This window comes from Mustela erminea, chromosome 6 (assembly GCF_009829155.1).
Source record: "Mustela erminea isolate mMusErm1 chromosome 6, mMusErm1.Pri, whole genome shotgun sequence".
Lineage (NCBI taxonomy): Eukaryota > Metazoa > Chordata > Mammalia > Carnivora > Mustelidae > Mustela > Mustela erminea.
The window spans coordinates 145,039,098-145,062,665 of NC_045619.1; the positions used below are offsets into that span (position 1 = coordinate 145,039,098).

Sequence of the window (23,568 nt, forward strand, 5' to 3'; positions counted from 1 at the left end):
TGGTTTTACATTCTAAATTTATCTACAGTTTTGAGTTAATTTTGGTGAAGTTGCAAACTTTGTGCCCACATTTCATTTCATTCCATATGGTTTCTGGAGAAGTCAGGGGATAGTCGTCTCCATTTCAGTTTGAGTTTCCAAAATTTAATGGGTCCTGGAAGCCAGGTCGCTCCCGCGGAGCCCGCGCGCCGCACCCTGCGCTCCCCACCGCCGGCAGGGGCGCCCAGGTCCCGCTCGGCCGCAGGGCTCGGGCGTGCGCGATCCTCCGCCTCTGCGCGCCGCGCTCCCGAGCTGCGCCGCAGCTCAGCACCGAGGCGGCCTCCGCAGGACCGACCCCGAGGCTTCGGGACCGACCCTGAGGCTTCGGGTGGATGTTTGTGCCCGCGCTCGCTCCCCGACCGTTGTGGGGGCCGCGGGGCCGCGTCCACGCTGACAGGTCTCACCCCCTCAGGGCCCGCGGCGGGAGGAGAAGGTGAGCGGAAGCCGCCGGAGCGGGCACTGCCGAGGGTGCGGGGCTCGCAGGGCCCCCGGAGGAAGGGCGCGCCGTGTAGACCGTGGGCTTCCGCGGCTTTGTGTGCCGCGCGGCGGCCTCCCCGGGGCTGAGCGCGGGGCTGTGGGGTCCCCCCTGTCCGGGCTCCGATGCGCCCCGGGTCGCGGCTGTGTCCGTGCGCCGCGGACGCGGCTGCTGCGGCTCCTGCGGCTCCGCAGACGGTGGGTGGTCCCGGCGCGGCCGCCCCCTCGGGGCTCGCGCTCCCCCCGCCCCGCCCGCCGGGCCCCACGCGTCCTTCCCGCGTCCACACCCGCCGCGGGGCGGGCCGGAGTCCGGGCGTCCGGGAGCGAGGGCGGACTGTGTCGACGGCGGCGGGGACGGCGGGGGTTTCCTGAGCCCCGAGCGTCTCCGTCCGCGCGCGTCCCCTCCGTGTCCGTGGTCAGCGGCGGCGGCTGTGAGAGGACCGGCCTGTCCCCCCCGGGTCGGGGCTCCCGGTGTCTCGATCTTGCGGACGCGGCGGCGGACGAGGCTGCCCCGAGGTTCTCCCCGCCGGTCGCTCCGGGCCGCGGACGTGGGTCGCGGACGCTGAGGCGGGATTGTGTCCGCTCGTCGCCTCGCGCGGCGGCCCCTGCTCTGGGTGGCTCCGCGGGCGCGTCCGGGCCGCGAACCTCGTCCCCGCGGGCGGCGCCGGGAGCGGGAAGGCGGGTCCCGGGAGGGCGACAGGCCGGGCTCGGGGGCCGGGGACGCTCACCGGCGGCGGGACGGCGACTCCCTGCAGGACGTGACCCGCCGCTTCCCCGCGGGCCGGGACGGTGGCGTCTCTCCCGCGGCGGCTCCTGACGCGGGTTCGGGACGGACGGTCGCTCCCGGGACGGACGCGGAGCCGCCGCCTTCCCGCCGCGGCTCCGGCTCCCCGGCCGCCGGCCCGAGGCTCGACCCGCTTCCTCAGGCTCCCACCGGGCTGTGCGGGCGCCGCGCGGACCTGGGACCCCGAGTCCTCCCGCGAGTCTCGCGCCGGCCGCGGCCTCCTGCGAGGGCGAGTGGCCGTCCGCGGGGGGACCTGCACCCGGCGGGCTCCGCCTCCCTCCCGGAGCCCGACGTCGTCTCTGCTCTGCGACGCGGGGCCGCGGGGGTCGGGAAGCAACGCGTCCTCTGCGGTGACCTCGGATCTGCGGGGCCGGGTCGCCGCAGCACAGACGCGCGTCATCCCCGCACGGAGACCCCCCCGCCGTCGCTTCCCAGCCACGTCCGCCGTGTGACACGGGCTGCTTCGGGGCGTGTTACCCTAAATAGGGACACGGTCCCGCGGAACCTCCACGGAACCCCAGGTGAGGAAACCCTGAGGGCGCCCGCCGTGGCCCCCGGACCGCAGGCCACTTCGGCTGTGTCCACCCCACGGCCTGCCTCCCGGTCTGAGCGACCACCGTTCTCCACTTCTTCTGGGGGGCGAGGGTTGGGGCCGGGGCAGGAGTTAAGGTTATGGGGCCGGTGGGATCAGAACCCAGCCCAGGGTTCGGCCGAAGGCACCGGAGCACGGAAGGTCCACACTGCTGGCTTGTGGCCACCGTCACAGAGGACTGACTTGAGGGCAAAAGCTACGGTGAGGGCCGGGCCTGGGGTTGTGTTTAGGGGTACTGAATGTGTGCGTTAGGTTTGTGTTAGTTTTGGGGGCCGATGGTCAGAGCGGAGTGACCTTTGGGATCTGTGGAATGGGCATGTGGTGGCGAATCCTGGAGGCAGAGGTGCCGCGGGGAAGGCATGGGGGGTGGGGGGGGGGCAGGGACCCAGCGGCTGACTTGGAGGGGCTGGGCCAGGGAGGTGGGCGTGTGGAAACTGAGGGCAGAGGGGCTGGTGGTCTGAGGCCTGGGGGTGGTGGGATTGGGCTTGGAGGGCTGGGAAGGTGAGGGGAGGGCCAGAGCGGGCCGGGGGCGGGGCGGACGGATAGGTGGGTGGTGGTGGAGGGTCCGGGGTGGAGGGCCTGGGGCCTGTGGGACGGGTATGGAGCACCCTGGGCAGTGGGTCGCAGGGACCAGGGGGCATGAAGGTGGTGGTGACATGGCTTGGGTGGTGGGCAGGCAGTCACGGCCCCTCTGTGCTCCTGGAGCCCAGGGGCCAGAGTCAGAGTGGGCAAGGGGACAAGCCAGTGACTGACAAGGAAGCCCACACATCCCACCACGTCGCCTGCCACAGGGGCTGGCTGTCACCGTGCAAAGATGCGGGGACCCAGTGGTTGAAGTTCTCGGTGGTGGCTGTCACACAAACACCAGGTAAACACGTGTGAGAGGTTTGTCTACCTCCTGCGTATTCAGAGGGTTTTGTTCTCAGATTTCATATTCCCGAATCACCCTGGGGCACATGGACAGAGCAGGCGCCCACACATACCTTCCCTGCCAAGGGCGCTGCCTTCTTGTTTCCACTTACGCTGTAAACAAGTGTTATTGTGAGATCCACGAGTGCCCCATGTTTCCAGTTTTTTGCTTTTATTTTTTTTTAAGATTTTATTTATTTATTTGAAAGAGGGAGAAAGAGAGAGCGTGAGAGGAAGGAAGGTCAGAGGGAGAAGCAGACCCTCTTCCCAGGAGGAACCTGAGGTGGGACTCTGTCCTGGCACTCTAGGGTTATGACCTGAGCTGAAGGCAGTCGTCCAACCAGCTGAGCCACCCAGGCACCCCAACAGTTTTGTGCTTTTTGTTGGTGATTTTGCTGCCTTAAAATAGCCCCAATGCTGAAGTGTGAAGCACAAGAAGGGTGTGACATACGTTGGGGAGAAAATATGCATGTTAGGTAAGCTTCCTACAGGCATGAGTTCTAATGCCGTGGGCAGAGGGTTCAGGGTTAAGCAGTCATGTGTATTGAATAAGGGGTCTTGAAGCAGAAAGACACAAGAGACAAGCTTATATATTGATGTGTCTTAACCAAGGGCATGCAGAAACCTAACCCCTTAGGTCCCCTAGGAGCGAGGGTTCACTGTTCCCTAGCTCATGGCTCATGCTGACTTCAAGTACTGGGAACTAATGGGGATCAGCTGGGTTTTGTTCCGCATGAGGCTTCTCAGCTTGGGTGTTTTGAGATCCATCTGTCTAGAAAATTTAAAATACTGATTCCTGTCCCCCACCCTTTCCGGGTTCTGGTTCTAAGGTCTGGGGCTCAGTGTGGAGACTCTTCAGGCATACAGGACGAGGCATAGGGGCTTCAGGATCCGGGGATGTGGGGATGGGTGGGGAGACTCTTCACACGTACTGAACTTTTGAGGTGTAGGAGCTTCAGGATCTACCCTGAGAATCCGCTGGTTGAGGCCATGACCCTGGCTGGTGAGAGAGCTCATGTCCCGGTCTCAGAAGTAGCTGGTGGCCAAGGGACGCGGTGAGCAAGGGCTAGGCAGGGAAGGATCATCTGCGTTTTTTGCCCTGCTAAGGCTTCAGTCTTCCCTTTTGTAAAACCAGGATAACTGATAATACCTACTTCACAGGATTTGTTTGTGAATGTAATGAAATCATGTACTTTGAACTTTTAAGTGTTATTCTTTTTATTCCATTTGTAGAAGAAGAGAGAAGAAGCCAGGCTGGGAGTGGAAGTGAGTGCCCAGGTCTTGGATGTTCCCGCTGGAGTTTGGGCTTCAAGGTGCCCTTGTCCTTTCAGGGCGGGGAGGGCTCTGGGTGGGGGGACCACGCTGCAGAGCGAACAGCAGAGGATGTTTTCCTCCCGAAGTTCATGCTGGGCACCTTCCCAGGTGACCGGCTCACCCGCTGGTCCTGAAGCGCCGGGCTCACCAGCTGCAGATCTGTGCCCTGGGCCCGGGCAGCTGCCTGCACGCAAGTTCTACTTCCTGGAGGGCAGCAGTGAGACTCTGCTGTCCCACTTTTACAAACGTCCCGTCTGTCTGCACCTCCAGACTGTGCCCGCCAAGGCCGTGTGTAAGTACATCTAAGACAGTCACCTTGTCTGCATCAGGCTCTAGCTGCGAAGGACAGAGGCGTGTGGGGAGGAGTGAAGCAGAGGCGGGAAGTACACCCCTCGCTGTCTCAAGGATTCCTTTCCAAAGTTGCTGTTGAATAAATGGGCCTTCCTTGTTGTTTGCCTCTTGGTTTGTCTTTCTTCCTTAGAGAAGAGCGCTAGAGCTGGGTTCCTTCGAGGATGCTCCAAGGCTCCCCCAAAGGCTGCCAGTTGTTTGAGGTTTGGGTAATAGCGACGGTGCCATGAGTGTCTTGTCACTTTACCAGGAACTTTTCCTGGAGCTCTTTGTTTTCTCTCAAAGTGGAAAAATCCATTTTTGGTAATTATAAAGTAATTAATGTTAATTTTAAAAAATTTTAAGCAGTATGGACATTCATCAAGTGAGCCATGAAAGTTTCTTGTAATGCTTCCACAGAGAGAACTACTGTGGACAGTTTATTTCCAGATGTTCTTTTTCCCTTCAGAAATGCCTTAATGGACACTTATCACTTACTAAACAAGCTTCAGTGGAGCTCCTGCCCTGTGCCGCAGGATCTTCGGAGGGCTTGGAGTCCGTCCATGTAGAGAACATTCTGTTCTGAGATCCCTGCCTTCATGACACATGTGTCCCCATGGAGGCGGACAGGGAGGGTCGGGTAGCACTGAGGACTCCGGGCAGGGAGGGAGGTAGACCCCAGCTCAGCGGGAGAGCATTTCAGGAGGTAGCATTTGCAGAAGCTGAACATGGTGCAGTGGAGCAGGGATTGCTGACCAAATCCACTGTGACACTGACCTTGACCCTCACCCTGACGATGACCCTGTTACACTTAACCCTGAACCTCAGCCTCACATTCCCTAATCCCAACCCTGACCTTGACTTTCTATTCTGACTCTGATTCTACCCTAAGCTTTACTCTCACTCTAAAAGACATGCTTTCCCTAATCCTACCCACAACTTGGCCTTCACTCAACCTCACTTTTACCTGAGGGTCTCACCCAGACCCTCCCCTGATCATGTCAGATTCTGACACTTGACACTGACTATGTCCTCACATAACCCTGATCTTCAGTCAGGACTTCATTCTGAAAATACCCTGATGGTATCTGACCCTTATCATGACCTTGACTGTGACCTTATCCTAATTCTAACACTGACCATAATCCTCCTCCAGACTCTGATCATGACCTTGACCATAAACCTGACTGTCATTTAAATGTGACCATAGCCCTGATCTTCTCTTATTGATAAACTGGACTCTGACCTTGACCATGAAACCCAACCATCACCCAGACTCCGTCCCTCCCACAGATCTGAGCCTACTCAACCCTGGTCGTGACCCTGATTCTAACACTCAACAAGCTTGGATTGAACAACCCTGAGACACCCTCACACCCTGCTGACAACGCTCAACCTTAACCTCACACTGCCCCTGACCTTGACCCAACCTTCACTTTGGCAAGGACCCAGACCCTGGACTTATGTGAATTTGACCCTCACCCTCTTCCTGATTCGCACCCTAACCCTAACCTTCACCCTTCCACCACAGTGATCGGACTAAAACTCAGCTGGACTCCATCCTGTTCCTGAACCTCCTGACCCCGATCCACCCACATACTGATCATGAAACTTCACTTAACCCTGACCTCCACCCTGAACCTTACTCGAATCCCTAACTGACAAAGGTGCTTATCCTGTCCCAGACTGTGACCCTCTTGCACAGCCTTGCCACCTAGATCTTGACCTTGACCCATTTTTTTAATTGAGATATATTTGACATGTAACATTGTGTACATGTTGATACATTTATGTATCTTAATCCATGATATATCATAATATGACTGTAGCAGATAGCACCTTTATCATATTATATGATTATTCTGTCTTTTTAGTCCTTAGAATAATTAAGTTCTAGGTTCCAAAAAGTTTATTGATTATAATACAGTATTGTTGTCTGTGCTCACTATTCATTATAAATTTGTACCCTTAGGTGACATCTGCCCTGTTCCCGCCACTCCCCAACCCCTAGTAATCACCATTTCTCTCCGTTTTGGGGAGTTTTGCTTTTGCAGATTACATCTGTAAGTGACGTCATACGGTATTTGTCTTTCTCTGACTTATTTTCACTTAGCACAACTTCCACAAGGCCCATCATGTTGTTGGAAGTGGCAGGAGTCCTCTTTTCTCATGACTGTATCATATTCCCTTGTATTTATTTCCCACATCTTTATCCATTCATCTGTTGATTGGCCCTTCCTGGCTATTGTGAACGACGCTGCTGTAAATACTAGAGTGCGTCTCTCTCTTCAAATCCTGTTTTTATTTCTTTTGTGTATAAATCCGGAAGTGGAATTGCACTGGGTCATTGGTGGGTCTATTTTTAATTTTTTGAGAAGCCTTCCTATTGTTTCCCATTGCGGTTGAATCAGTGTACAGCACATCAACAGTGTGGAAGAGTTCCCTTTTCTCCGGACCCTTGCCAGCAATTCCTATCTCTTGTCTTCTTGATAATCGGCCCTCTGACAGGTGTGACGTGATCTCATTGTGGTTTTGATTCACGTTTCTTTGACAGTCGGTGGTGTGGAGCGTCTTGTCATGGGTCTGCTGGCCGTTGCAAAGTCTTTGGAGAAAGGTCCAGTTTATCTGTTTTTTCAGTCAGATTGTTTGTTTTTGATTTTGAGTTCTGTGAGTTCTTTATATGTTTTCAGTATAAACTCCTTATCCAATGTATGGCTTGCAAAATTTTCTTCCATTCTGTTGAGAGATTTTTCATTTTGTTAATGTTTTCCTTTGCTGTGCAGAAGGTGTTAAGTTTCATGGAGCCATATTTGTTCATTTTCATGTTTGTCTTTGGTGCTGCTGGTGTCATATTCAAGGTTAAGGAGCTACTTCCTGACACTTACTTCTAGGAGTTTTATTGTTCCAGGTCCTTCTGTTTCAGTCTTTAGTGTGTTTGAGTGAATTTTTGTGACTGGTGTAAGATGGGGGTCTAATTTCACTGCATGGACTCATCCAGTTTTCCCCACTCACTGGTTGAAAAGACTGTCCTTTGCCCATTGTGTGTTTGGCTTCCTTGTTGAATATTTTTTTGACTGTATAAGCAGGTATTCTCACTGAGAACTTCTATCTTGTTCCACTGGTCTGTGTGTCTGTTTTTGTCTGTCCATGTAGCAGCATGCTGTTTTTATTACTGAAGCTGTGTAGTACCGTTTGAAGTGAGGAAGTATGATATCTGGCCTTGTTCTTTTTTTTCCTTAAGAAGGACATTTTAACAATATAAAATCTTCTGATCCGTGAACACAAGGGGATATCTTTCCATTTGTTTATTTTTCCATTTCTTTGATTTCTTTCAGCAAAGTCTTGTAGTTCATTGTACAGGACTTTCACATCCTTGGTTAAATTTATTCCTAGTATTTTATTTTATTTTATTTTTTTTAAGATTTCATTTATTTATTTGACAGACAGAGATCACAAGTAGGCAGAGAGACAGGCAGAGAGAGAGAGGGAAGCAGGCTCCCTGCTGAGCAGAGAGCCCGAGGCAGGGCTCGATCCCAGGACCCTGAGATCATGATCCAAGCAGAAGGCAGAGGCTTTACCCACTGAGCCACCCAGGCGCCCCTATTTTATTGTTTCTGATGCTACTGTGAATGGGATAGTTTTCTTTATTTCTTTTTCAGACGTTTATTCTTACTGTATAGGAATGTTAATGATTTCTGTGAGTTGATTCTGTATCCTGCAACTGGACTGAAATCTAACAGCCTTTCAGATTTTCTATATACTGAATCATATTATTTGCAAATCATACTATTTGCAAATCATATTATTTGCAAGAAGTGACAGATTCACTTCTTCCTCCCTGATTTGGGTGCCTGTTTCTTTGTCTTGCCTAATTGCTTTAGCCAGGACTTCTAATACCAAACTGAGTAAGAGTTGTGTGTGTGTGAGCATTTCCTGCTCTTTGAGGAAAGGCTTTCAATGTTTCACCAGTGAGTATATACTGTTAGTTGTGAACTCATAACGTAGGCCTCTTAATATATTGAGGTGTGTTCCTTCCATACCTGATCTGCTGAGGGTGTTTATGAAATTATGTATTTTGTCAATGCTTTTTCTGCATCTATTCAGATGGTCATGTGATTTTTTTCCCTTTCACTTTATTAATGTGATGGATCACATTTATTAATTTGTGCATGTTTAATGATCCTTGCATTCCAGGGATAAAGCTTACTTGCTCATGATACATAATCCTTCTTTTAAAAATTATTTATTTATTTATTTGTCAGATAGAACACAAGCATGGGGAGTGGCAGGCAGAGGGAGACGCAGGCTCCCCACTGAGCAAGGAGCCTGATGTGGGACTTGATCCCCAGACCCTGGGATCATGACCTGAGCCGAAGGCACTTATCCGACTGAGCCACCCCGGCGTCCTGATGTGTAATCCTTTTTATGTGTTCTTGAATCCAGTTTCGCAACTGGATTCATCAGAGATACTGGTCTGTAGGTTCCTTTTCCTGTGGTGTCCTTCTCTGGCTTTTGTATCAGGGCAATGGCAGCCTCATAAGATGATTCTTGGGAGTAGTCCCTCCTCCTCAGTTTTTTGGAAGAGTTTGAGAAGAGTTGGTGTTAATTCTTCTTCGACTGTCTGGTAGAATCTCCAGTGAAGCTTTCTGGTCCTGGGGGAGGTTCTGTGTTGGGAGGGTTTTGGTTCCTGATTCAGTCTCTTTAGTCTCAGTTGGTCTGTTCAGATTTCTGATTTTTTCCTGATTCACTCTGGTAGGTTACTTGTTTCTAGGAATGGATCTCTTTCTTCTAACTTACCTGAGGTTTTGGCATGTAATTTTTAGTCTCACAATCCTGTTTTTCTGCAGTCTCAGTTGTAACGTCTCCTTTTTCTTTTTAAAAAATATTTTATTTATTTATTTAAGGGAGAGAGAGTGAGCACAAGCAGGGGGAGTAACAAAAGGAGAGGGAGAGAGACAAGCAAACTCCATGCTGAGCAGGGAGCCTGACGTGGGGCTCTATCCCAGGGCTGGGAGATCCAGACCTGAGCCGAAGGCAGATGCTTAACTGTCTGAGCCACCCAAGTGCCCCTAATGTCTCCTTTTTCACTCTTTATTTTATTTGAGACTTTTTCTCTTCTTTTATTTTATTTTAGTCTAGCTAAAGATTTGTTGATTTTGTTTATCTTATTCGTAGAACCAGTTCTCAATTTCGTCAGTCCTTCCTGTGTGATTTATTTCTGCTCTGAGCTTTATTGTGTCCTTCCTTCTGCTAACTTTGGGTTTAATTTGATGTTGTTTTCTAGTTCCTTGAGGTGTGAAGATAGGTTGCTTATTTGAGGTCTTTCCAGTTTCGTAATACATGCACTTATCTCTTTAAACTTTCAGAGCTGCTTTTGCTGCCTTCTGTAAGTTTTGATATGTTGTCTTTCCAGTTTCATTTCTTTTGAGATAATTTTTTAATTTTCTTTTGATTTCTTCACTGACCCATTGATTGTTCAGAAGTGTTTTGTTTAGTTTCGACATATTAGTGGATCTTCCAGCTTTTCTTTTACTGATTTCTAGTTCCATACCATTGTGGTCAGAAAAGATAGTTGGTGTGATTTCATCTTGTTAAATGAATCTAAGATTTGTTGTGGTCCTACCTGTGGTCTTTTCTGGGCAAAGTCGCACGGGCACTTGAGGAGAATGCATATTCTGCTGCTGTTGTTGTTTCTCTCTCTCTTTTTTTTTTTTTTTAAAGATTTTATTTATTTATTTGACAGAGAGAGATCACAAGTAGGCAGAGAGGCAGGCAGAGAGAGAGAGGAGAAACAGGCTCCCTGCTGAACAGGGAGCCCGATGCGGGGCTCGATCCCAGGACCCTGGCATCATGACCTGAACGGAAAGCAGAGGCTTTAACCCCCTGAGCCACCCAGGTGCCCCTGTTTTAATCCATGGAGCCACTCTGCCTATTGATTTGGTGAATTCAACTTGTTAATATTTAGAGTGATTATTGATACTGTAAGAATGAGCACTGCCACCTTATGTCTCGCCTTGTGATGGTTCTTTTCCCGGTTTCTGCCTGCCGTGGTGAGGTGTTGGTTTCCCACAGTGCCTTTGGTTTCCCCCTTTCCTTGTTTTGTCTAAAGTTCTGCTTTATTGTTACCATGGGATTACAGACAACATCTGTCAGGTAAGATAGTCCTTTTATGCTGATAGCTCCTTATTTTCATTCCCTGTAAAGTTTCCACACTTTTACTCTTTTCCTGTAGTTTTGATGTTAAAATGGACCTCTTTTTATGCTGCAAATTCACTGAGAAGTGATAGTGACTTTGGTTATTTTTCATGCTCTTTTCCTTTAGCCTCCAAACTCTCATTAAGTGGTTAACACACACTTCTAATACAGAGTTTCCATTTGTAATTGTGTTAATCTTTTTGCCTTTGCTAGTGTTTTATGTACTTTCATTTGTGTTTATGTCACGAATTAGTGCTTTTTCATTTCAGCTGAAGAACCTCTTTGAGCATTTCCTTCAAGGCTGGTCTGGTGGTGGTGAGCTCCCTCTGCTTTGATGTGTCTGGCAAAGCCTCTATTCCTCCTTTCAATCTGAAGGGTAGCTTTGCTTGATGACTTTCTTGGCTGGCAGTTTTTATCATTTAACACTGAATAGGTCTTTCTACTCTCTCTTGGCCTATGGAGTTCCTTCTGAGAAATCTGCTGATAGCCAAACAGGGGCTCCATTGTAGCTTACCCTCTTGTTCCTTGACGGCCTTTAAGATGCTTTCTTTATGATTGACGGTAGACAGTGTCATTACAATGTCAAATATGATGAATGACCTTCCTTGAAGAAGGTCTTTCTGCTTTGGGGGTGCTCACACCCCCGAGGGGTGTCCTGCAGTGAGGGGCCTCCCAGATACCCACAAGCACATCTCTCGCAGAAATCTTGAAGCAGATAGCAGGGAACGTGTTCCTCCAATGTCTTGGGTTGCTCTTGTCTGCCTCTTTCCCTTTCCTCCCACTTTCCTGGTCATGGACTCACTCACTCTCCATTTTGGCTTTCCACCTGCCCTGAAGGGCAGGCTCTCGCCAGCGGCGTCCTGGGGAGGGACCGACTCGGATTCTTCCTTCTCCTCTGACCCCAAGCCCATCTCTACCCTGCTTCGGTGGTGGGCCTGGTTTCCCCTGCTGGCTGGGCTTCCACAAACTCTCTGTCTTCAGTGAGTGTCGCCCAGTTGTGCTTCCCCCAGACCCGGCAAGTCAGGCTGGGGCAGGCTCGTCCTCTTCCTCGGATCCGCAGCCCCTTCACGGCCCTGTCTGCCTGCTGTCTGACGCACAGGTGCGGAGAAATCTGGGTGCCCTGGTGTGATGATCAGAGGCACTTTTGTTTGCTTGTGAACACCGACGTAGTTATAATAAAAGGGGAGAGGAAGAGAGGGAAGACTCTTGCAGCCACCATGCTGATGTCACACTTGAGCCTGATCCTGACCCTATACTCACCTTGTCCTGTGTCCTGAACATGACCCTCACCTTGGAAATGACCTGACTCTGACTTTCACCCTGTTCCTGGCCTTGCAGTGTACGGTTAACCTGATTCTGAATCTCGCATTCACCATGGTGCTGACCCAGCACTGACCCTTACCTTCACTCTGACTCTGATGTTGACTTTGATCTGAAACCCGCTCTCACCCGGAACCTGAACTGGACCCCACTCTCCCAGTAATCTGATGCTGCTGTTCACACGGAGTCATAACTTGACACCCTAAAACTGACCCTGACATTAACCCTGAAGCACTGTTTATGACTCTGACCCTGTTCACCCTGATGCTCACTTTCTCACTAACCTTGACCTTCAGGTGACCTTAACCCTTAACCTACCCTCACCCTGCACCTAACCTCAACAGGATTCTGACCCAAATAGCTCTAACCTCCATGCTGAATTCATCCCTGAAATTGACCCTCACTTCACTCCTGCATGGGTCAGTGTAGTGGCTTAAAGTAATTCAGGTGCATTCACCATAGTTTCATAGGCCTTCAGACAAAACTGGGTCTTGCTGAGTTAAAAGCAAGGTTTAAGCAGAGCCACATTCCTTCTAGAAGCTTTGGAGATGCAGGAAGGGCTTGTGAGCTGTGGAATGTAGGATTCATCCTCCCCAAGGGGGAAAAGGCCTGGGAAGAGATTCTCCCCTGGAACCACAACCCTGCCCCCCACCCCTCCCCACCCCCTGCACTAGACCCTGAGCTGCACAGCTATGAGAGAGTGAATTGCTGTTGTTTAGGTCACTAAGTTTATAGAAATTTGTTTGAGTTTCAGTAGAAAACTAATATGGTACTCAGTCTCTAGGTTAGGGTTAGGGGTTAGCTTGGGTTAGTTTATTTGCCTTTTAGTAAAATATGTCAATGCTGGGGCACCTGGGTGGCTCAGTGGGTTAAAATATGTCCATGCTTAAATAAGACATTTTTTTTAGACCATTTTACAGTGAAGAAAGGTAATCATGTATTCCTAAAAGTTAGAAGAATCAAAGGTCCCAAAGCAACACCCAAGTGAAAACATCTTAACAGGGGAGGAGTCAAGATGGTGGAGAATTAGCAGGCTGAGACTACTTCAGCTAGCAGGAGATCAGATAGATAGCTTATCTAAAGACTGCAAACATCTGCAAATCCATCGGATTCGAAGAGAAGAAGAACAGCAATTCCGGAAACAGAAAAACAACCACTTTCTGAAAGGTAGGACCGGCGGAGAAGTGAATCCAAAGCGACGGGAAGATACACCCCGGGGGAGGGCCGGATCAGGGCAAGCGGCGGAGCAACGGAACACAAAATCAGGACTTTTAAAAGTCTGTTCCACTGAGGGACATCGCTCCAGAGGCTAAACCGGGGCGAAGCCCACGCAGGGTCAGCGTGGCCTCAGGTCCCGCAGGGTCACAGAAGGATCCGGGGTTTCTGAGTGTCACAGAGCTTGCGGGTATTGGAACGGGAAAGCCGGCTACAGAGACAGAGCTGACAGTGAGCTCACAGCTCGGGGTTACCTTGACCCGGTCGCGGGCTCGGTGAGCTCGGAGCGCGGCCAGAGGTCAGGCAGACGGGAGTTACTGGGCGCTGTTCTCTGAGGGCGCACTGAGGAGTGGGGCCCTGGGCTCTAGGCTCCTCCGGGCCAGAGACCAGGAGGCCGCCATTTGTATTCCCGTCCTCCGGAACTCTACGGAAAGCGCTCAGGGAACAAAAGCTCCTGAAAGCGAACCCGAGCGGATTACTCACCCCGCCCCTGCTAAGGGCGGTGCAATTCCGCCTGGGGCAAAGACACTTGAGAATCACTACAACAGGCCCCTCCCCCAGAAGATCAACAAGAAATCCAGCCGAGACCAAGTTCACCTACCAAGGAGTGAGGTTTCAATACCAAGGAGAGCAGCAGAATTCCAGAGGAGGAGAAAGCAAAGCACGGAACTCATGGCTTTCTCCCTGTGATTTTTTAGTCTTGCAGTTAATTTAATTTTTTTCTTTTTCATTTTTTTCTCTTCTTCTGCTAAAATTTTTTTTAACTTTTACCCTTTTCTTTTTTTAAAGTTTTTTAACTAGTTTATCCAATATATATATATTTTTTCTTTTTTATACTTTTATTTGTTTTCTTTTTTTCTTTCTTTTTTTTTCTTTCTTTCTTTTTGAACCTCTTTTTATCCCCTTTCTCCCCCCTCACAATTTGGGATCTCCTCTGATTTGGTTAAAGCATATTTTCCTGGGGTTGTTGCCACCCTTTTAGTATTTTACTTTCTCCTTCATATACTCTTATCTGGACAAAATGACAAGGTGGAAAAATTCACCACAAAAAAAAAAAAAAGAACAAGAGGCAGTACCGAAGGCTCAGGACCTAATCAATACAGACATTGGTAATATGTCAGATCTAGAGTTCAGAATGACAATTCTCAAGGTTCTAGCCAGGCTCGAAAAAGGCATGGAAGATATTAGAGAAACCGTCTCAGGAGATATAAAAGCCCTTTGTGGAGAAATAAAAGAACTAAAATCTAAACAAGTTGAAATAAAAAAAGCTATTAATGAGGTGCAATTAAAAATGGAGGCTCTCACTGCTAGGATAAATGAGGCAGAAGAAAGAATTAGCGATATAGAAGACTAAATGACAGAGAATAAAGAAGCTGAGCAAAAGAGGGACAAACAGCTACTGGACCACGAGGGGAGAATTCGAGAGATAAGTGACACCATAAGATGAAACAACATTAGAATAATTGGGATTCCAGAAGAAGAAGAAAGAGAGAGGGGAGCAGAAGGTATACTGGAGAGAATTATTGGGGAGAATTTCCCCAATATGTCAAAGGGAATGAGCATCAAAATTCAGGAGGTTCAGAGAATGCCCCTCAAAATCAATAAGAATAGGCCCACACCCCGTCACCTAATAGTAAAATTTACAAGTCTTAGTGACAAAGAGAAAGTCCTGAAAGCAGCCTGGGAAAAGAAGTCTGTAACATACAATGCTAAAATATTAGATTGGCAGCTGACTTATCCACAGAGACCTGGCAGGCCAGAAAGAGCTGGCATGATATTTTCAGAGCACTAAATGAGAAAAACATGCAGCCAAGAATACTATATCCAGCTTGGCTATATTAAAATAGAAGGAGAGATTAAAAGCTTCCAGGACAAACAGAAAATGAAAGAATTTGCAAACACCAAACCAGCTCTACAGGAAATATTGAAAGGGGTCCTCTAAGCAAAGAGAGAGCCTACAGGTGGTAGATCAGAAAGGAACAGAGACCATATACAGTAACAGTCACCTTACAGGCAATACAATGGCACTAAATTCATACCTCTCAATAGTTACCCTGAATGTTAATGGGATAAATGTCCCAATCAAAAGACACAGGGTATCAGAATGGATAAAAAAAAAAAAACCATCTATATGTTGCCTCCTGGAAACTCATTTTAAGCCCGAAAACACCTCAAGATTTAAAGTGAGGGGGAGGAAAAGAATTTACCATGCTAATGGACATCAGAAGAAAGCAGGAGTGGCAATCCTTATATCAGATCAATTAGATTTTAAGCCAAAGACTATAATAAGAGATGAGGAAGGACACTATATCATACTCAAAGGGTCAGTCCAACAAGAAGATCTAACAATTTTAAATATCTATGCCCCCAACGTGGGAGCAGCCAACTATATAAACCATTTAATAACAAAATCAATGAAACACATCAACAATAATACAATAATAGTAGGGGACTTTAACACTCCCCTCACAGAAATGGACAGATCATCCAAGCAAAAGATCACCAAGGAAATAAAGGCCTTAAACGACACACTGGAGCAGATGGACATCACAGATATACTCAGAACATTTCATCCCAAAGCAACAGAATACACATTCTTCTCTAGTGCACATGGAACATTCTCCAGAATAGATCACATCCTCGGTCCTAAATCAGAACTCAGCTGGTATCAAAAGATTGGGATCATTCCCTGCATATTTTCAGACCACAATGCTCTGAAGCTAGAACTCAACCACAAGAGGAAGTTTGGAAAGAACCCAAATACATGGAGACTAAACAGCATTCTTCTAAAGAATGAATGGGTCACCGGGAAATTAAAGAAGAATTGAAAAAAATCATGGAAACAAATAATAATGAAAATACAACGGTTCAAAATCTGTGGGACACAACAAAGGCAGTCCTGAGAGGAAAATATATAGCGGTTCAAGCCTTTCTCAAGAAACAAGAAAGGTCTCAGGTACACAACCTAACCCTACACCTAAAGGAGCTGGAGAAAGAACAAGAAAGAAACCCTAAGCCCAGCAGGAGAAGAGAAATCATAAAGATCAGAAATCAATGAAATAGAAACCAAAAAAACAATAGAACAAATCAACGAAACTAGGAGCTGGTTCTTTGAAAGAATTAATAAAATTGATAAAGCCCTGGTCCGACTTATCAAAAAGAAAAGAGAAAGGACCCAAATAAATAAAATCATGAATGAAAGAGGAGAGATCACAACTAACACCAAAGAAATACAAACTATTATAAGAACATACTATGAGCAACTCCATGCCAACAAATTTGACAATCTGGAAGAAATGGATGCATTCCTAGAAACATATAAACTACCACAACTGAACCAGGAAGAAATAGAAAGCCTGAACAGACCCATAACCAGTAAGGAGATTGAAATAGTCATTAAAAATCTCCAAACAAACAAAAGCCCAGGGCCAGACGGCTTCCTGGGGGAATTCTACCAAACATTTAAAGAAGAACTAATTCCTATTCTCCTGAAACTTTTCCAAAAAATAGAAATGGAAGGAAAACTTCCAAACTCATTTTATGAGGCCAGCATCACCTTGATCCCCAAACCAGACAAGGATCCCATCAAAAAAGAGAGCTATAGACCAATATCCTTGATGAACACAGATGCGAAAATTCTCACCAAAATACTAGCCAATAGGATTCAACAGTACATTAAAAGGATTATTCACCACGACCAAGTGGGATTTATTCCAGGGCTGCAAGTTTGGTTCAACATCTGCAAATCAGTCAATGTGATACAATACATCAATAAAAGAAGGACAAGAACCATATGATACTCTCAATAGATTCTGAAAAAGCATTTGACAAAGTGCAGCATCCCTTCCTGATCAAAACTCTTCAAAGTGTAGGGATAGAGGGCACATACTTCAATATCATCAAAGCCATCTATGAAAAACCCCCCGCAAATATCATTCTCCATGGAGAAAAACTAAAAGCTTTTCCGCTAAGGTCAGGAATACAGCAGGGATGTTATTATCACCACTGCTATTCAACATAGTAGTAGAAGTCCTAGCCTCAGCAATCAGACAACAAAAGGAAATTAAAGGCATCCAAATCGGCAAAGAAGAAGTCAAATTATCACTCTTCGCAGATGATATGATACTATATGTGGAAAATCCAAAAGACTCCACTCCAAAACTGCTAGAACTTGTACAGGAATTCAGTAAAGTGTCAGGATATAAAATCAATGCACAGAAATCAGGTGCATTTCTCTACACCAACAGCAAGACAGAAGAAAGAGAAATTAAGGAGTCAATCCCATTTACAATTGCACCCAAAACCATAAGATACCTAGGAATAAACCTAACCAAAGAGGCACAGAATCTATACTCAGAAAACTATAAAGTACTCATGAAAGAAATTGAGGAAGACACAAAGAAATGGAAAAATGTTCCATGCTCCTGGATTGGAAGAATAAATATTGTGAAAATGTCTATGCTACCTAAAGCAATCTACACATTTAATGCAATTCCTATCAAAGTACCATTCATCTTTTTCAAAGAAATGGAACAAATAATTCTAAAATTTATATGGAACCAGAAAAGACCTCGAATAGCCAAAGGGGTATTGAAAAAGAAAGCCAAAGTTGGTGGCATCACAATTCCGGACTTCAAGCTCTATTACAAAGCTGTCATCATCAAGACAGCATGGTACTGGCACAAAAACAGACACATAGATCAATGGAACAGAATAGAGAGCCCATAAATAGACCCTCAACTCTATGGTCAACTAATCTTCGACAAAGCAGGAAAGAATGTCCAATGGAAAAAAGACAGCCTCTTCAATAAATGGTGCTGGGAAAATTGGACAGCCACATGCAGAAAAATGAAATTGGACCATTTTCTTACACCACACACAAAAATAGACTCAAAATGGATGAAGGACCTCAATGTGCGAAAGGAATCCATCAAAATCCTTGAGGAGAACACAGGCAGCAACCTCTTCGACCTCAGCCGCAGCAACATCTTCCTAGGAACATCGCCTATGGCAAGGGAAGCAAGGGCAAAAATGAACTATTGGGATTTCATCAAGATCAAAAGCTTTTGCACAGCAAAGGAAACCGTTAACAAAATCAAAAGACAACTGACAGAATGGGAGAAGATATTTGCAAACGACATATCAGATAAAGGAATAGTGTCCAAAATCTATAAAGAACTTAGCAAACTGAACACCCAAAGAATAAATAATCCAATCAAGAAATGGGCAGAAGACATGAACAGACATTTCTGCAAAGAAGACATCCAGATGGCCAACAGACACATGAAAAAGTGCTCCACATCACTCGGCATCAGGGAAATACAAATCAAAACCACAATGAGATATCACCTCACACCAGTCAGAATGGCTAAAATCAACAAGTCAGGAAATGACAGATGCTGGCGAGGATGCGGAGAAAGGGGAACTCTCCTACACTGTTGGTGGGAATGCAAGCTGGTGCAACCACTCTGGAAAACAGCATGGAGGTTCCTCAAAATGTTGAAAATAGAACTGCCCTATGACCCAGCAATTGCACTACTGGGTATTTACCCTAAAGATATAAACATAGTGATCCGAAGGGGCACGTGCACTTGAATGTTTATAGCAGCAATGTCCACAATAGCCAAACTATGGAAAGAACCTAGATGTCCATCAACAGATGAATGGATCAAGAAGATGTGGTATATATACACAATGGAATACTATGCAGCCATCAAAAGAAATGAAATCTTGCCATTTGCGACGACATGGATGGAACTAGAGCATATCATGCTTAGTGAAATAAGTCAAGCAGAGAAAGACAACTATCATATGATCTCCCTGATATGAGGAAGTGGTGATGCAACATGGGGGCTTAAGTGGGTAGGAGAAGAATCAATGAAACAAGATGGAATTGGGAGGGAGACAAACCATAAGTGACTCTTAATCTCACAAAACAAACTGAGGGTTGTTGGGGGCAGGGGGCTTGGGAGAAGGGGTGTGGGGTTATGGACATTGGGGGGGTGTGTGCTTTGGTGAGTGCTGTGGGGTGTGTGGACCTGGCGATTCACGGACCTGTACCTCTGGGGATAAAAATATATGTTTATAAAAAATAAAAAATTAAAAAAAAACCACATTAACTCCAAAATACACATTAATCACGGGGATAGCTTTCATTGTTAGAAAGCACAGTACTTATTGAGTGGTCAAGTTCTACAACGTTTTTAATAAAATTGTTTGTGCTATGTCAAAAAAAAAAAAAAGAAAACATCTTAACATTTGTGTTTTATCTTTAAAGTTAATAAGAAACATATTTGCTTTGTTGCTCTCCTCACAGATGGATTTGCTCCCCCTTTCATTCTGGTCTTGGCTCAAATGCTACCTTCGCAGAGGGGGTTCCTAGTGGGCCTCTCTGAATTCATGGCCCCCTTAGTGCACACTGTTCTCTTTTTAGCCAGCATTCCTCCCCACTGTCGGTCCATTTATTATATCCTTTGCTGTGTGCAAGCTCCCAGGTAGGACTCGAGCAGTACATTTGCACTAAGCAGATACCCATAAATATTTATTAATGAACAAGTACGACTTTCTTTTTAATAAAAAAATGCATGTTTTGGCAGTGAATTATTTTTTACCGTTTCAGAATATATTTGGAGAAAACTATTGCTCAATGAATATATATCTGTCGAGGCTTCATTATGTCCTGTGTCATGCTTCCCTGAGCTGGCCAGAGCACTCATGTCCCATATTTGAAACTCAGCTTCAGACTTTACGGTGAGTTCTGTGAAGGTGCTGGGGGGCATATGGGGGGCTTGTCCTGCTGGACACCACTGTGTCATCTGGGGCCAGATGTGACACGAGCACCCCCTCTTTCCCTAGCTTTTTGCATCTTCCTCTACCCTCTGTCATCATGTGGGTTCCTAGACAAATCTCTTCAGACAAACTCTGAGATGACCTATGGCTTGGGACTCCACTGACATCACAAAGTCTCATTATAACCAGGGTCAGAAGTTTCTGTGGCTCTGACATGACCTTTGTTCCCAGAATAGGCCCCATAAACAGTCCCATGAGAGTCTGGGAGTGCAGGGAAGATACATGGGTGGTGGCGACTCTAGCTAAAGTCACTGTGGGGGATCCTGGTGGAGGCCGTCTCCCACCTCAGTCTGGCTCTTCTGCTGATTTCCAACATGACTCAGGAGAGTCACTTCCTCAGAGCTTCAGGTTCACCATTTCTAAAGTGAGGAAATGTTTTTAGGTTAATGGATTCATTCAAGATGATGGAATGAACGCCTAGGAAGTTCTGGGCAGTCTCCAAGGTGGCATCTATCTCAGGAGCTCCTGTCGAGTTCCATCACTGGACACAGTGGCTGTTCCATGGAAATTCCCCAGGGCAACACTGGACTAGCAAGGGTCTTCAGGGTGTGCCCCCATGCCCTTTGATAGGGCTGAGGGGCTGTGAGCAATTCTGAGCCCAAACCCAGGTTTTGGCTGTGCTGCCTTCTTGCATGAAAATAGCAGTGCCTGGGTCAGGCCCACTGCAGAAGCTGAGCCGGCGTAGTGAGGACCTTGACTGGGACACTGGCGCCATGACACTGTGAGGGCACAGCGATGTCAGGCAATGCGACAAGGGATTCTCCATCAGGGTCGATGATACAAGGTATCATTTCACAGCAAACATGACAAATACATGTAAATGACAGAATAGTCAATAGTTAAACATACCCTATACTATGGCAGTCAGTGATGGGAAGAGTGGATGACAGGGTCAGAAAGGGGAGTGGGAGGTCCAGGAAGCAGGCTGGGGTAGTCGGGGTAAGAGGGGCTCATGGAGGAAGGGGCCAGGAGACTAGTCACAGGTTCCAACAGTGCAGCATCAGGGTAGGCGCTGGGCCTGACCAACAATCCCCAGGGGGCACTGGGGACATTCTAGCTCCAGAAGATCTACAGAAATGCAAATTGGCCTAAGCAGAGCCTTCCTGGTCTGTCTCCTTGGTTCCTGGGTGTGGCTCTTTCTCTGCCTCTGAAGGCTGTTGATTTCTACTTTGTTTTCCTCTGAGATGCACTATTTTGTGTGGATTCAGGGCTGTGAGTGGACCCAGATTCTTCCTGCAAAGAAGGGGAATAGAAGTCTTCCTTGTTTCCTAAGTTGACCTGAATATATTCAATAGTAATAGCCTTTTCCCGGGCCCCTGGGCCTTCACCTGCTCACCAACTCTGAAATTTTAGAAAAACATCTTCCATTTTTAACATGTTTGGTTTTTTAAAAGTTCAACAAAGTCACACTTTTCATAATCTATAAAGTGATGTTTAAACATCGAAGGAACAAAGTTTGACAGAATGAAGAAAGGCCTCGGTAGCGGGGTTTGAGGCACTGTTTACTCACTATTGCCCCCGTGTGACCACTCTCCGGATAGCACCTGGCCGGATGTGAATTTCCCAGATTCCAGGGAGAAGACAGAATGTTGGCCCCTGAATTCTTTAGCTCCTAAAAACCATCTTTTGCGAGCAATATTCTAAATTGAGTATCTCTCTCTCTTTTTAAAAGATTTTATATATTTATTTGATAGAATACACAGAGAGAGAGAGAACACAAGCAGGGGGAGTGGGAGAGGGAGAAGCAGGCTTCCTGCTGAGCAGGGAGCCTGATGCGTGGCTCCATTCCAGGACCCTGGGACCATGACCTGAGCCAAAGGCAGAAGCTTAACGACTGAGCCACCCAGGTGCCCCTTGAGTATATCTTAACTAGATATTAGGGTTAGGGTCAGGGTCAAGTAGCATACATTAACTATGGACAGTTTTGTGTATGTCAATCTTACCTGCCCAAAGTATTTTTTAAAAAAATGCAGTGGGAGAGGATATAGTACCAAAGCACTGAGCACATTCCCTGTCCCCATAAATAGGTCACTAAACATAATTATTGTTTCATCTTAGCTGAGGACCAGGAGCTGGTCCCATAGGTACTTGGCATGTAGCATCTGTGCCCAGCTGGCCAACCCCCCTCGACAACCACACCCAGCTCAGCCCATCCTCTGCTCTGCTCAAGGGCAGCAAACAGACGGACCAGGTGCAGGTGGGGCTCCCTCCTGTCAGGCACGGCTGGCTTTCGACAGGTAGGGAAGTGGGCCAGCTCACAGACACATGACCTGTTCTGTTGGTTCCTTGCTCTCTGCCTCTCCTTTCTGTCACCTGGTCGTGAACCTTTAGCTCCTGGGAGAACTTGGGTTTGCAGATTTCTGTTGACATTTCCAAGTGTAGATCTGTGTTGCCTTTGTTCCCTGTCCTTGGGTCAGAGATGAAGGAAAAGTCATCATACTCAGAAAGCAGCAAAAAGAAATACCAAGTGTACTCTGGCCCTGGCACCTCAGGCTTGAAAACAATGGCCAACTACTACTTGATGTTCTACACAATCAGCCTTAGGGACGCACGGATGCACGTGACATGAAAACGTACTGAAGGAAATCTCATTACTGAAATTCTGCCTTGCAGAAGTCAGTTTAGGGACACTACCCCTCTCCCGCCCTGTCATTTCCCATCTGGCCAGTGCCTGATCGCACTGACAAGTGTAGCCACACAGGACACAACAGTGACATCTTCCTGGAGCACTCCTGGTCCCCCTGTCCCCCAGTCTGGCCAACCCTGCACACGCCCCGTCCTCTTGAGTATCATGTCATGGCACTTGTCACACAAAGCTGTCATTTGCTGTCTCTCGGTCTGTCCTTTCTGCTTGGAGTAGATCTCTCTCACAGATACCTGGCTGGATGACAGGCCAATGAATGGTTTCAGGATCTTTTGTCCTGGAACAGTAGGCATCCCTCAAAACCCTGATGGGCATGGGGAGTCTCTGCCCCTCTGTGTGCCCCCAGCCTCGGTGGAACATAGTTTCCAGGACAAGGGATTTGGGACTCCTCCCAGATGAAGTTTGTTCTGTGAAGGTGGCTTCCTTCCGAGATCATCATGGAACCACACTGGGTGGCCATTCCTGGAGGACAGAAAGCATGCTACGGTATTGTGTTCTCCTTGTACACTGTGGCTACCAAAGAGGAAACACATGTGCACACTCACACATTCACAGTTACACCTCCATTTCTGAGCATCACTACCATGGAAACGACAGTGAATTTCCGTTGGGCTGCAGACCTGCAGACGTGCCTTTCAAGGTATAAATGGAGGAGGATGGAGATGGAGTTCTGGCTAAAAGGATCGAAGTCCTTGCCTCTGGGGGTGAAGAAATTAGATTTGACGTAGAAGGTGCTATGTTCTACTCAAAGAAGGGACATGACCCTAGGATCTTTGAGATCAGGGATCGGCAGACTTTTCTATAAAGTCACCTGTAAAGATTTTCTGTTAGGTGTTGCAGTCCGTGTGGTGTCTCTGACAATGACTCCACTCTTGCACTGTGGCTTGATAGCAGCCACAGACCATC

The 23,568-nt window shown here is 47.4% G+C and overlaps 1 long non-coding RNA gene across 1 annotated transcript in view; it reads left to right on the forward strand.

Moving 5' to 3' along the window:
• The first annotated feature begins 254 nt into the window (after positions 1 to 254).
• The window catches only part of LOC116594475, a 55,546-nt gene continuing 32,232 nt past the window's right edge, over positions 255 to 23,568 (forward strand). The window contains exons 1-2 of the long non-coding RNA XR_004287240.1: positions 255 to 472; positions 19,789 to 19,919. This is a non-coding gene — a long non-coding RNA (uncharacterized LOC116594475). The remainder of the gene's footprint in view (positions 473 to 19,788; positions 19,920 to 23,568) is intronic.